General features: G+C 38.9%; 1 long non-coding RNA gene across 1 annotated transcript in view; it reads left to right on the top strand.

Annotated features, from left to right (window-relative positions):
* Positions 1-4,775, top strand: part of LOC310898903 — a 75,231-nt gene extending 70,456 nt beyond the window's left edge. Inside the window, exon 3 of the long non-coding RNA XR_014583837.1 lies at positions 2,009-4,775. This is a non-coding gene — a long non-coding RNA (uncharacterized lncRNA). The remainder of the gene's footprint in view (positions 1-2,008) is intronic.
* The last annotated feature ends 10,963 nt before the right edge of the window (positions 4,776-15,738 follow it).

The following is a 15,738-nucleotide window of genomic DNA, read 5'->3' as shown; positions in this document are numbered from 1 at the left end:
CTCTGCTCCATATTTCCAAACCAAAATAGCCAAGTTCATTGTATTTTTGCCTACATTTCATTACTGCTCTTCTTCCTTCTAAGTGAAGACTAATGTAAAGACAATTGCTAAAGAAGAAGCAATCATAATACCCTATACTAACTAAATTCAGACTTACGGCTACTCACAGGAGAAATACATGACAGATCCATTGTTCTGTATTAGCAGGATATTGTCCCAGTATATGAACACATGCAAACTTTGAAGGCTTTGAATATTTAAGGCAAGACACTAGTGGCTCATCCCAGTGGGAACCGCAGAAAAGGGGAACCTGATTAAATTTAATGTCATTGTCACTTTTTTTTCCATTGCTAAGAATTATATAGGTAGCCATAGCTACCACACTGTTCAGACACCATGACCACAATATTCTCCCTCAGAGGTTGGCGTCAAGGGCTGAATTATTCACTCCAAGAATGTGATTCATTACTAGATGTGATTCTTGCAGATTAAAAGATTTGTCAGTATATAAAATACATATACATATTGTAGAAGCTTATTTTAAAATCGTTGTCACACCCTCACCAACCTGAACAGCTACTCGTTTTTCTTAGTGTTATATAAGTTTGGAGCACGTGTGCCCCTGTGCCATTCAGAAATCTTTGAAGTAACAGAGCAGCTTTTACTGTTTACTGTACTACAAAAGATGAAGTTGAAAACTAAGGTAGGAGTATGAAGACGGCTGCTATAGACCCTGAAATTAAAACAAGAATGTTTTAAATTAGTTTATTAGAAATGTTTGCCTGCTTGAACTATCCTCTTATCTATTGTTTATTCTGTCAAATGAAACCTCAAATATATATTCTGCTTAACCGCAGAAAGTGCATAACACAGTTTCTCCACTGCTGTTTCTGTTGCTAACTCCCATCTTCTGGAGACTTGCCTCACAGTGTTATTCCTAAGTTGGATAGACTAATTAGACTCATTTCCATCCCAAATAACTTCTGTGAGCATGCCTCATTTACCACTCACTGAGATACATGAATAAAGAAATGTCTCTATCTACAAGGATCTGTCCAGTGTAAAATGGCTGGTACCTCTAACATGCTTAGAGAACACATTTTTCATGTAGGTGATGCTAGTGGCTAATTTTAGTTTTTCCTTTTGAGTTCTAAAATAATTCTCTAGCTCGGGGTGCTTACAAAGCTTACTGCAGCAATCCTTTCACATACAATGATTACACTGACACAATACCTCAGAGTTTTGCTGGGCTTAGGGGTTCAACAATGAAGAGCACGAGACGGGCAGAACCATTAACATTTATGCAACTTGATCCCAACGGGGAAGCTGATGATAGGCAAAGTGGCCAAGAGCCCTATTCTATCCCCTGTAATTGTTTCCAGCGTTTAGTGTACGGCAGGATTATTGGGCTGAGCTGCTAGGTGAGCACAGAACTGCTATACTCTAAGTGATTTTCTCAAAAATTTTGAGTGCCTGGGTCTCTGCACAGAATCTGTGGGAGCTACGTAGGATTCTCCTTGCAAATCAAGCCATACATCTAAGCAGGGCCTGCAGAGCCAGAGGGAAAAATTGAGTGCCTAGAAGAGAACTACATATACGAATACTAAATGCTGTTTGGCTCACCAAAGTTCATTTTAATAAATGTTGTTTCATTCCGTTTAAAAACAAAAACTAAATAAAATGTGTTAGTTGCCAGGGGGCAATTTGTGTCATGTTACCCTAGGTGGAAGAAAGCAGTTGTTACTCTTTTCCAGTGGTGAAGTTTCTCGAATTAATTGGTCTGGTTATTTCTTTTTCCCCAGAAAGATTTAATATCTATTACCTTATTCTGAATTCAGGAAAGGGCTTTCTGAATAATAGAGTAGGCGTTTTGGAATAGTTATTGTTCTAAGTTAGAAATAGGTAATTTAACCTATTTTTATTTAGCTATTCATGTATTACTACTTAGTATCTTCTAACTTGCCAGGGGCACTTGCTCAAATCAGGTATTTTCTTCTTGTGCAAACAGCCTTTTGAAAGTAAGGTGCCTACTCACAGCACGGAGGACTACAGAGCCAGCCTAGTGATGGAGTCAGAGCACTGGACCTCCATTAACATAACCACAAGGCTGGTAAGACTCGGCTCTCTTCAGTAACCAGAGCCGTTGTGGCTTTTGACTGCCATGTTGTTTTCTCAGAGGTAACCCAAGTCCCAAAAGAAATGCTTGAAAGTTGTGCAAGTGCTTTTCAGCTTGGGTAGCATGAGGGAACAGCCCCACAGATAGCTGTTCTCCCCACCTCGAGACGTGTGCGGCCCTGCTCGCGCTCTGCCTGGCCCGTCACGTGAGGTGGAGCGCGCCCTGCCCCAGGCGCTGCTGGTGGGAGAGCTCCGGGCTCCTCGCCCCCGCTCTCCCCTCAGCAGAGGGATGTCTGCACCCTGGGAGCCTCTCTCACACACGCTGCTCAGCCACAGGCGTGAGATAACCGAAAAACAAATATTGCCCCAATGCAGTTTTAAGTCAATATTTTGAGCTGCTGCCTGGCCTATTTGATGAGAGCCAGAGGTTGGAGGTCACCTACCTGTTGGTGATGGCACCAGGAGCACAGGAGGCAGATTCAGCAATCATCCATGCTACTGTTCAACTAGGTTTGTTTGCTGATTGAGTATATCAGTCACAGAGCTCATCCCGGTCTCTTCACTGGGAGCTTTCTGCTGATACAGAAAAGAGAGACACAGAAAAAAGAAAAAAAAAAAAAAAGGAAAGAAAGAAAAAAAAAGAAACATCTTCTTACTGATAGCTCCTATTTTTAATCCTTCTGAAATGTGTTCTGCCTTTCTTGGAAATTTCTGGGCAATAGTGAGGATAAATCCAGAGGGTTTGTCATTGAACCTGAATGGGATCAGGATTTGGTGCTCAACAGTAGAGCTCGTGTCCAATACATCGGTGAGGGAGTGAACACAGAGGCTATCTGTATAAAGCTTTTGCGAAGTCTGTGTGACTGCTCTGCTCTGCAAAGGAAGTCTGGCATCTAGTGGACATTTAGCTGCTGCACCACTTTGACTTTTTTGGCTAGCAGAGCCGAGGGTTACCTACACAGAACCCCCCAAAATGTGCGCCGATGTTCAGTTCATGTGCCTGACTGCAAGTTGTCGTGAGCTTTAGTCCTAACCACTGCAAAAAATTCATGCTGAGTCTTAAGTCTGACTGGTTGCCACTTTAAAAGATATATTTGAGCTGTTTTTTTTTTTAATAGTTCCTCCATGAAACTTGCTTTTGTGTAGTACATCACGTTTTCTGTTTTTTTTGTTGTTGTTGTTTGTTTGTTTTTTGGTTGGTTGTTTTTTTGTTTTTGTTTTTCCCATAATGACTATAAACTAGTGGAAAAAAGTGTCAGAAGATGTATTGAGGAAATCATTCTGAATACCTGTTCAGAATGAGAGAATAAAAGATACAATCTTGATAAAAGGTACTATGGGAAGAACTCACATTATTAAGTGTCAAATACATTTTATATTTTCATTAGTTGTTCCAACAAGATGCAAACAACACTGAATTTATGTTTTCCTTACGCTCTGAATTTAATGTGATCATGCAGAGTACCTCTTTTAAGCACCCATTTATGTTTCTTTACTTTTCTTTCAAGTTCATATTCTGAGTTCATTGGAGGCCAAGGTAAAAGCATGTGTTGTGCTGCACAGTTGCTTTGAGTAGGTATGTTACGTTCACTTAGAGCAATAATCTGTTGTGCATACTTAGCTAAGTTCTATCTTACTGTACACTTGGTCCAATTAAAAGTAATAGGACTGATTTTGGTATAAAGTAATATGCAATATTAACACTATATATGTATAACATGATCCACGTATTTAAATTATTTTATGTTTATGAAATAAGTAAAAACAAATAAGTAAAAATTTTCAACTTTTTTACAGTATTTTAGGGAAAAAAAAGCTAAAAGAGTTTTCTGAAAATGAATTCAGTATGACTACTATTGCAAGTGATGGATCCAAGCCTCTGAAAAGTCTTAGAAAAAAAAAAAAAAAGAAAAAAAAAGATGGTTGTAAACTGCTTTTGTTGAGTTTGGACTCACTACAAACCCTCATGGCATTTTCCTCCCCCTGGTGGACATGAGAATGAGCTTTGCTTGGTTTCTAAATCAGCTAGCATCCCTGATCCCGCTCACCTTGCTTAGGTGTTGGGCGACCTATTTCTGCAGCAAATGAAATCTCCTAGTGGGCCAAATTTTATCACAGAAATAATTTTTTACTACAGGTAGCAGTGGAGAGAGATTTCTCCAGATTAGCACTGAAGAAATTAATGGAACAGTAATGAAATGCTTGATGTGCAGATGATTTAGCTTGTCTTCCTCTGGTAGAAAATTCTGTCGTGACTAGATTGTTTAACCAAATACCCATAGAAAAGACAAAGGCATGAAAATATGCATTTTATTAATCTTAGTCTTTTTAAATGGGAGAAAGTGCTTCATTTTTAAATAAAACAGAGAAGTGACAGAAATGTTAATGAATTTACTTAAAGTTCATTTGAAAACTGAGCTGTCAGCATAGCAGTGAATTAGAAAATAATGCACTTTAGTACTTGCTAGGGAATACTTAGCAAATATCCTTTTGGCTTTTGCCATGTAGGCAATACAATGTGTTTGTGTTTTATGCTGCCATGCCAATTAAGAGGCACATTTGTTTTCATCCCAAAAGGTTATTCTGTTTTAATTGAAAATTTCAGCAAAGCCTTACATGTGAAGCACATCTTCAGAAATACTTATTAAATATTCCCCTTCCCCTGCTTTCCAAAAAGAATTGAATATGAAAAGTTAGAAATTGATAAAAACTTTTGGGGTTTGATACACTCCTGATAATTTAATTACAGCCCATATTGTAAATAACTGCTAATTATTTTTCCTTATTTGAAGCGTAATGTATTAAAATCAGCTGCATGGACTTGTTCACATGATATTGTTGTATCGCATGGTAAAAAACAATGAAAAGGCTAAACTAAGGAAAGCCCCCATAAGGTCTACATATTGCTCTTGTTAAAATCAGGTGCAAGAAGGAAGGTTAAGAATCTGGGAAAAACATAATGAAACAGAGAAAGAATCATTAAAAAAAATGAGCTGGGAGGGACTGCAGATCATCTAGTCCATTCTCTGCCCAAAGGCAGGATCAGCTTCCAAGTTTGTCAGCTTTGACAGCTGTTTGTCTAACAGGTTCTTAAAAGACTCTAATGATGAAGAATTCACCTCACCAGATGTTATACTCCAGTGTTTAATTATTTCTGTAGTCTGGAAGAATTTCTTAAGCCTAATGCAAGCACTACTTGTTCTGTTTTTCACGAAAATAGGACACAGACATTTCTGTACTTCTTGCAGCACCTTTCTGTGCGCTTCAAGACATGCTCGCCTCAGTATTCCCTACTTTATATTCAGCAACTCCAGATCATTTAATCCTCCTTTAAAGTCCAACTTCTAGAGAAATGAGCACAGAGTTTTTTCTGAACTATCTCAAATTCAGCCACAACGAAAGAGCTGTATCTCTCAAACTGGACACAGTGCTCTTGCCTTACTGGGCATAGAGTATAACAGTTCTACTCACAGGAGAGTGTAGTGTTAGGCATGTACTCATCCTCATACAACCAAGTGTGATGTTTCCATTTTTCATAATGGCATGACCTGTTATCACTCCTAGATTTGCTTCTGCAGAATGGTTATTTAGGCTTTTTTTTTCTTTCCTGTACTGTATTTCTGCAATTTTTTTTATATATATACTGTGTGGAACCAGTGCTTGTTGCTATTGCATAACATGCTATTGTTTTCAAACAATTTCCTCACTTAGGCAAGATCACTTTGAATTTCAGTCTTGACCTCCAGCATGCTTACAGTCCCTTCTCAGTTTTGTATCACCTCCAAATTTAGTATTCAAAGTGTTTATTCCTTGACCTTGGTTGTAAATACAAGGAACCAGGGGCAATATGAACACAACTCCATTTCATATGTTCCTCTATACTGACTGCTCTCTATAGGGCCTTAAACCAATTCCATACTGTAATCTAGACCATGTTTCCATGGCTTATAGCTACGCTACAGGATACCCCAAGTTATGCATATGCCACAATGGCACAGTGCAAAAAGCCTTATTAAAGTCAACATATATAAAATTTGCTGGTTTTCCCATATTCATGAGCCTTCCTGCCCTGATGCGAAAGAAAGAAAATTGTTTTCACATTGTTTTTTTCACAAATCCATGGTGCCTGTTGCTCCTTAGGCTGGGGTGGGGAGTGGGTATTAAGTGCTTATAACTTCTTTGAAATTTTATTTGCATAATCATTCCCTCTCATTAAAAGTGTTTCAAGGTTCAGCTTCTTGTGTTGCAGCCCTAAAAAGGTACCCTGCAATTTAGAGTTAATGCAAAATCTCACTACCTAGATAGATCAGGAGAAAAGCGTCATCCTTTCCCCAAACATTTAAATGTGTGAAGCTTTTACTGAGTGCAGATAGTCAAATGCAGCCTAACAGTAATCTTTACTAGGAAAAGGTTTATAATATAACCTAAATGAATTAAAAAGCGGTTAATATAAAAAAATGTTGTGTAAATCCCAGTTTAACTATGTGAGCTTTTCTAAAATCCTTTTTCAAGATAACTTCTTAGTGAAATGGCAGATTGTCAGGTTTGGCATTAAGAAGTAAAAATATTATTCTAATATCAAGATGTGGTTTTAGGAATAAGACTTACTTTCCTGGAAAGCAAAATACAGTGTAACCAAGTGCATTGATCCAATTACAGAAGTAGAAATGAAGGAATGAAGGAATCCTAGGAGTGGAAGTGCATATGTATTTTATCTATTCTTATATGGCAAACTTTTACTCAAGATTTTAAATACATAAAATTGAAACAACAAAGTATAGAAGGTTACAAAGAAACTTAAATAAAAAAAAAATACTGCAAAGAAGTATTTGGTTTTCTATTTTAGAAAAAAAAGAACTTGTCTAAGTATATTTAGGGCTAGCTGATTTTCATAACCAGTGCAGGCAAGGCTTCTTTTAGCACTCTATTTGCTGTAAACTGCGGTTTTAAAATGTAAAGGCATGAATTAAAGGTAAAGGAAGGGAAATACATGGAAATGTAGCTAAATGAAAGACTGTATAAGCCTTGCTCCAGTTTCTTCAAGAATAAGAACAGTGCATGACATAGGTTTCTTACTTCTTATATATTAATACTGTGCCAGTGAAGACATTTCATTTGCTTAACACTAAATTGTGCCTTAAAGATATTCTTTCTTAAGTACAGTTCAGACCTCACCTGGGAGGAGCCGGGAAAAAAAGCTAGACTGGGTTTTACAAATGCAGTTAGAAAAAAATGTGTGTTAATGCAAATGTATACCATGTATATTTGTTTATGTGTACATATTTATTTATGTATTTATGTTTGTATTTATTTATGGAAGCACCTGTGATACTGCTTTGGTGAAATATGGGGACAGTTATATCACTGGGTCAAAGAACTTTCATTCCTGCTCATTTTTATTATCTCATCTTATGTACTACAGAGTGTTGAAAATGCAAACATACGTGAGAGTCACGGTAGTGCAGCCTAATAGCAGTAAGCACAAGAGCATACTTTTGAAAACATTTGTTTTACTTGAGTCAGAAGGACAAAAATATTTTTTGGCAAGCACTTTCAAGCTTATGGCCCTTATCAAATTGTTTCTTGGAAAAAAAAAAAAAAAAAAGATTAGTCTGTGAGTTTTCAAGTAATTTGGGAGACCTCAACTGTGAGTGATGAGCACAAGGTCAGTGAGAGTGATGTATGCTCATAGACCTCTGTCCTAAGTTCCCTTTAAAGCCCTGAGTACTGGCAAACTGATGTCCACAGAGTTGCTATCACCTTGAAAATCCAGTGTCTCATATTGACTGATGCTTATAAAACATCTTTATGTTCTTTTCTTCAGTCATAAGCTACTGACTTTGGGATTTTATTGATAGCTTTAATATGTTAGTAGTTTTCCTTGTAATGTACAAACTGCAAATATAGTACAAAGAGAAATAAAATGTGCTTATCAACAATGTAAACTCCCTTGCTAAGGGATTTTATCCAATTAATAAACTATGGGCATTTGTTGCAATGTAACTCAGCACACGTTGGTGCTGAGTAGAAAAGTACCTTCAAAAAGTCTTTTTAAGTTTCCCATTCTGGTTCTGTTCTCAGCTTTACACAGAGCAGCTTATGCTCACCACCTTTGCATCCCATGGTCATCTGGTGGAATGAAACCCTATGGTACGTCTTTTTTTTCCAGATTTGTCAAATTTCTAGCAAGCAAATATTTTATGACCCATTATAGCAGGTTTTGTGATTGAAAGGTCTGTATTATATTTCCCCAGTCATTATGGTAGGTTTTGCCATACAAAGATCTTTCATGTTTTAAGAAATGTCCCCATTTTTTAAAATAACATCTTACCTTAGAACAATCTTCAAAATGTAATTTTGTGTGTGCATTCAGACCAGTGTTGTTTTAAAAAATAATGGTAAGACGTAATATTATACTGCATATTTCACTAGTTAATAACACCATTAATTACTTATGGGAATAAGAAATATGTAACTCGTTATCATTCCAAAGGTCACATATTTAACAGTTCAGGCAAAACAGATTTTGATTAAGCTGCATTTCATTCAAATGTGCTTAACTCTTTTAAGTGTTAAATAAACTGTAACTGCTGCTTTCCTTTCTAGCATAATTTTCTGATCCAATGTTGATTCAAAGTGCTTACGATATGTAGGACACCACTAAATCAGGAATGTTGAGGGAAGACAAAACTTGCATTAGATGATCACCCTTGACTATGTCCTATAAAGAATGTTTTAAAGGATCTAAAGATAGACTGTAGTCCTGCGGTGAACTCTGCATGGGTGATCCACTGTGCCCAAGTGCAAGTACAGCAGGGGCAGAACGAAATGTGAAACTCTCTGATTGTTCCAATGAAACTGATATTCCAGCCTCAGATAAATCTATCAGTATATGCCTATAATACTACTATCAGCACATACTTGTAAGGAAAGGATCTGGACAGGAGAAAGTCCTCTGGCATAAACCATAGGCTGAAGATATATTTCATAGTTCATGAAATGGAGCTTTTAATCAGCCCAACTAAAAAGCGAATTCAGACTAGTCTACTTTCATTTCTTAGAAAAAAAAAACAGGAAAAGGCAACCATTAAATCTTTAGGTCCACACCTTTTGTGCCTTCTAGAGGTACATAAAAAGGAAGCAGTACCAACTTTTGTAGCTGCTATTCACAACCAAGTTGCTACTCCAACTTATATGAAAAGCAGTAAAATGTTTCTTTTTTTTTCTTTTTTTTTTTTTCTTATGCTGGACTGTATTCCCCACTTAAACAATTATTCCAAACTGGTACTGCACACAGTTTAATTACTTTAAGATTGTGAATGAACTTTGAGAAATTAGATAGCACCTTTAAAGTTAAATTCACACTTCTGTAAGCAAACATTCTATAAATGTCTCCACATTCAGGTGAAATAAATGGTTTCAAAATCTTATTTCATGTGTAGAAAGCATTTCTGGAAAATAACTAGTGTAATTCTACTATTTGTGCAATCGGCAATAGATTGGGCATTACTCATTTGGCTAAGTTCCATTTAGCATGCTTCAGTAGCAATTCCTGCTTTATGCAGGAAATTTTTTGTAGCAGTCATATTTAACATGAAGAACAAGATACAAAAACAATGAGGAATGCATATCTAAACATGCAGGAGCATTAATAGGTAATACCCGGCCAACAAACTCCCCTGAAGTAGGGATCTTGCTGTATCTCTTCTAAGACCTCGCACATACAGACCAGAGGTGAAGACGAAGACCCAGAAGGGCTTGACATTGCAAATATTTTAATTCGCAATCTTGACCATTATATGATCCTGTAATGAGACTGGAAGAGACAAGATACCGATGGTAACTCATCAGTGCCTAAGCTCTCCAGAAATGCCCCTTTGGCTTTTGTCTTTGAGTTCGCTTTCTGAGAAGAGCCACCTTTTGCTCTACTCCTTCCAAATACGTTCCCAACCTTCTCTCATCAAAATGAAGTTAGACAGAAAAACAAACAAAAAACCTCTCAGTTTGAACAGAAAATGCCTAAGAACTGAAGTCTCCTAACAGCTTAGAGACCCTTTACTACCTTCCTTCTATAGTTATTATTGTACATACATAATTTCACAGATGTCAAAAAGACGTCTTCAAATGACTGAAGCTTACTACAGCGGACTGTTGGCTGCTGTAATATTTAGCCCAGTTTTCTAAGGAGGACAAGCTTCCAACCCAGCAAACTCTCCCTTCCTGCTCCCCACAAAACCTTCTGATATGGACATCCAAGTTTCAACCAAATTTGAAAGAGAAGCAGAAGTCCTCACAATAAGAAGTTCCTTGGAATTGAAACTCGTTGGAGAGGAAAAGGCTTTCCTGTCACACAGTCAGCTGCTCAGCGGATACTGCATGTGCTATGGTGAGGCAGCTCTCTTTGCTGGGTGAGGTCATCATGAGGGGCTTAAATGGGGAGCCACAACACTATGTAGAGACAGATAGAGGGGGATATGGAGGACAAAGACCTAAACTAATAGGAAATCAAGCTCATTAACCCTGCTGTTCCCTAATAAAGTTGTTTACGTTCTCATTGAGCCATTACAAATGAAACAATGGCATACAGCGGCTTCATGTTCAGCAGGACTGCTTAGAGTGCACAGTCAGACATCATATTATGTAAATCTTTGCAGGAGGGCAGCACAGTGTGGAAGGGTGGAAAGCTGTGCATATGGGCTTGAGCGTGCTGCCATTCTGATCTCTGGAGAAATGACCACCGCCTTCACCATCCCTGGAGGATGACTTGAAATGACTTGAGTCACATCCCTGAAGGTCTCCAAGAAACGTGTAGATTTAGAACTTAGTATGGTTTAATGGTGGACTTTAGTACTAGGTTAAAGGTTGGACTAGGTGATCTTAGAGGTCTTTTCCAACCTGAATGATTCTATGAATCTGATTCTATGATTCATGACTGCAGAATCCACTTACTATATGATTCAGTCCTGAATCAGATTGTGTATTTCTTCAGGGGCACCATGGTATAAAACACATGAAAATAAGCCACAAAATACTTAAAAAAAAATAATAATAATCAGTGGAAATATTGTAGATACGTGTGTTTCAACAAGGCAGACATTTGAGAACTGGTCAGTTTTTTAAAATGTTTAGCATCATTTCTGAAATATCATTTGCCCAAGTGAATGAAATGGGTAAGAAGCCCAGTGTCCTAAATTCAACAGTCATCATTTTTGCCTTTTTTCTTTTTGATTCGAATACTTATAATAGCAAAAAGATCAATTGAAAAATTCAGAGAAATGGAGGAAATTAAAATAACTATTTATTTTTTTTAAGTAAAACCTAAAAAAAAAAAAATATGTAAGATCAATCTTGAAATACTGTTTGAGATATACACAAAAATCTCAAATAGCTTCAGGTGAGAAAAAAATATACCAGAACAATATTTTTCTAGTAAACATGATTAATATCTTTATCGATGATCTGAATGAGGGGATCGAGCGCACCCTCAGTAAGTTTGCAGACGACACCAAGGTAGGTGCGTGTGTCGATCTGCTCGAGGGAAGGAAGGCTCTGCAGGAGGATCTGGATAGGCTGGACCGATGGGCTGAGTCCAACTGTATGAAGTTCAACAAGGCCAAGTGCCGGGTCCTGCACCTGGGGCGCAACAACCCCAAGCAGTGCTACAGGCTGGGAGATGAGAGGCTGGAACTGCCTGGCAGAGAAGGACCTGGGAGTACTGGTTGATAGGCAGCTGAATATGAGCCAGCAGTGTGCTCAGGTGGCCAAGAAGGCCAACAGCATCCTGGTTTGTATAAGAAGCAGTGTGGCCAGCAGGTCTAGGGAAGTGATTGTCCCCCTGTACTCAGCTCTGGTGAGGCCGCACCTCGAGTACTGTGTTCAGTTTTGGGCCCCTCGCTACAGGAAGGACATGGAGGTGCTCGAGAGAGTCCAGAGAAGGGCAACGAAGCTGGTGAGGGGTCTGGAGAACAAGGCTTAGGAGAAGCGGCTGAGGGAGCTGGGGTTGTTCAGCCTGGAGAAGAGGAGGCTCAGGGGCGACCTTATCACTCTCTATAGGTACCTTAAAGGAGGCTGTAAAGAGGTGGGGGTTGGTCTATTCTCCCACGTGCCTGGTGACAGGACGAGAGGGAATGGGCTAAAGTTGCGCCAGGGGAGGTTTAGGTTGGATATTAGGAAGAACTTCTTTACTGAAAGGGTTGTTAGGCATTGGAATGGGCTGCCCAGGGAAGTGGTGGAGTCACCATCCCTGGAGGTCTTTAAGAGATTTTTAGATGTTGAGCTTAGTGATATGGTTTAGTGGGGGACTTGTTAGTGTAGGTCAGAGGTTGGACTCGGTGATCTTGGAGGTCTCTTCCAACCTGGATGATTCTGTGTTTCTGTGATATGAACTGTGCTAGAGACTTTTAAAGTACCTTTAGGCACCAAAAAATGAGGATTATGTAAAGTAATACCAATACTGTTCTATAAAACCCAGCTTATCCTCTTATTTTTCCTCAAAGGATGTTGTTTTTCATTGTCTCCCGAATAGAGAAAGCTGTCTATTCAACGGACATCAAGAGGGAATAACCCCCTTGGGTATGAAAAAAAAGAGACAGCTCTGGGACAGTTCCAACCTGAGGCCTTACTCTAACCACTGTGCAGCTCACATATCAAAATAGTTTGGATATTCATGTATTTAATTATGGCGGGGTTGCTACAGCAACATCATGTACAACGTACAACTCCCATCACATTTCCAACTGCAGCTGTATGAACTAGTTTAAACATTTTATTAGATTTTTTTTTTGAATTTATGATCAAGTACAAACCCATCTCCACCTGACAGCTTGTCTTGTTGCTCACGATTTATAACAAAGCAGAAGCGCTTCCCACCAATCCCATCCAATGTTTGGGGGCAAGCACCAACAGATGTGCTGTGGGAACCTATATCACAGACCCTGTTGATTTTATTCCACTCTGGTGTAGCTTTGGCACATTCTCACATGGTAATCAATGCAGACCTTCCCCCTCACGTTGGTTTTTTTTTTTTCTTTTACACAAGACAGCACCTCTACCAATATCTCTAGTTGTGACAGGGCGAAAATGGGCATGAATCAATGACAAAAGAATAGTAGTCGAAAAAAACCACACTTGTTAGGAATGGTGATAGACACATTTTGTCTCAGGCCACTGTTTACTAATAAACAGCATTTTTACTAATAACTTGTCTATATGTAACATGTCACGTAAAATGTGACTTTTTGCATCTGGACAGACTTTAACTGTGTTCAGTTTTGTGTTCAAACTGTCTGTGTTCAGTTCAGACTTTAACAGTACTGTGTTCAGTTTTGGGCCACTCGCTGCAAGAGGGACATGGAGGTGCTTGAGAGAGTCCAGAGAATGGCAACGAAGCTGGTGAGGGGTCTGGAGAACAAGGCTTATGAGGAGCAGCTGAGGGAGCTGGGGTTGTTCAGCCTGGAGAAGAGGAGGCTCAGGGGAGACCTCATCGCTCTCTATAGGTACCTTAAAGGAGGCTGTAGCGAGGTGGGGGTTGGTCTATTCTCCCACGTGCCTGGTGACAGGACGAGGGGGAATGGGCTAAAGTTGCGCCAGGGAAGGTTTAGGTTGGATGTTAGGAAGAACTTCTTTACCTAAAGGGTTGTTAGGCATTGGAAGGGACTGCCCAGGGAGGTGGTTGAGTCACCATCCCTGGAGGTCTTTAAAAGACGTTTAGATGTAGCCCTTAGTGATATGGTTTAGTGGAGGACTTGTTAGTGTTAGGACAGAGGTTGGACTAGATGATCTTGGAGGTCTCTTCCAACCTAGACGATTCTGTGATTCTGTGATTAACGTCTCTTACCAAACTATTACAATTGATTTTACTTCTACTCAAGACAATGCTTGAATACGCATCAATTTCAAAAAGAGTAATTTTAACCTGACATTTTTGTTTTCTCAGTGTTTGAGCCATTATTTTATACCACTGCTTCGTAAACCCTCATAATTATCTCAGAAGGCCTACGTGCCATCTGGTACGCTCAACTTCATCACTGGCATAGCAACAAAAGTGCAGCTGAAGTAAAACAATCAAATATAACAACTTCAATGTTGCATGTAAAGCAATTCTCTATGTAAATAGGTTCCCTTCATATTTCTGCTACCGAGGTTTAGAACAAGGTTCTTTCAAAAAAGTATCGCAAATCACCGTTCAAAACAATAGCAGAGAGCAGTTCTGTCAGTTCTCCAGTAAGCATGAGCTGTCTAACTGGCATCACTACCACCTCAGAAGTTTTCCCTGCCTTGCTTGCCAGGAATTCAGTATAGCATGTTAATAATACTAATACCTCCCAATTACTTAGTCTTTTCAAGTTCAAAGCTTTGCAAAAAATTGAAATAACCTACTACAGCAATTTCCAGATTCATGCTAATTCCTGTTAACACAATGCTTTTAAAATCTGACATGTTCTGGAGTGTTGAATTTCATCTCTTTCATTTTCAGTGTTTTCTTAACTTTTATCTGTTTTTTTTCTTTTTTTTTTTCCCCCCAATTTCTGGAATTTGTGTCTTTTTTTTTTTTTTTTTTTCCCCTGAGACTGGTGGTACTTCTTCCCTTGTTGAGTCAAAAATACAGACTGACCTGAGTTGGCACTTCCCTTTACACTGGCTTTCTCCAGAGTAACCTTCCCTTCCCAAGTCTTTTGTTAACACTCCCTCAGTATTTGACTTTGTCCTTGAAGTCAGTCAAGCAATGTGGCTTAACATCTATCACACACAAATTATTCTCACCTTGAGGAAAGAACGGGCTCTGCGTTGTCTGGATTTTTAAACTATGGATGTATATGTGTGTTGCTGTTGTATATGTTGTTGTTGCTGTCTGTTGTATCAGACAATCATGCCAGACATGTTAACACTAGCACAAATGCTTTGCAAAGAATGTCATGAGCTTTGTGATGGTTATTAGATCCCAAGGGGATGTGAAAGTGCCCTCATGGTCCATCCTTTTTCTTCTTCTGACCCTCAGCCATCTTAGGTTCCTACAAACTCCACTATTTCCTTTCAGAGGAGTAAAGAGCCTTTTAGGTGGGTGGAATATGAGTGTAAATATGTCAGCTGGCAGTGTCCAGACCCTGTGTGACAGGCAGATCCCTCTCCCTTTCTCAGGCTGACCCGATGTTTGCATTATTTACCATAGATATGAGTTGTAAAGCAAAGTTCTCCTCAAAGAGCCACAGAGCAATTGCCTTTTCATGTCACCAGTGTCTGTAGCCCAGGCACTCATTTTTTCCTCAGCACAATTTAGCCTTCCTCAGACGATAACCTCATATGACTTCTGCACCATCAAGACTTCCACCACCTGCCACCTCTGCAAATCCACCTGCATCTATCTCTGCGGGGAAAATCTGACTTTCATTCAATTTACAGGTTCAACTTCAACTTTTCCTATTTCAAGTCCTCTGCTATCCAAATATGAGATTAACATTTGACCTGAAAGCAAGACATCTTTACTGGAGCCTGGATTGGAAAACGGTTCCTCCAAATACGTTTGCTCCTCAGCTTAATTATGTTACTTATTTACATGTTCAGTGGTCAGTTTTCTATTCTTGCTCTAGAATAGAAGAAAAAGACAAACTTCCACAACAGCACTGT

The sequence above is a fragment of the Anser anser genome (genome assembly GCF_964211835.1).
Source record: "Anser anser genome assembly, chromosome: 4".
Classification (NCBI taxonomy): domain Eukaryota; kingdom Metazoa; phylum Chordata; class Aves; order Anseriformes; family Anatidae; genus Anser; species Anser anser.
The sequence above is the reverse complement of the archived record's forward strand: the minus strand, read 5'-3'. Positions and strand labels throughout refer to the sequence as shown.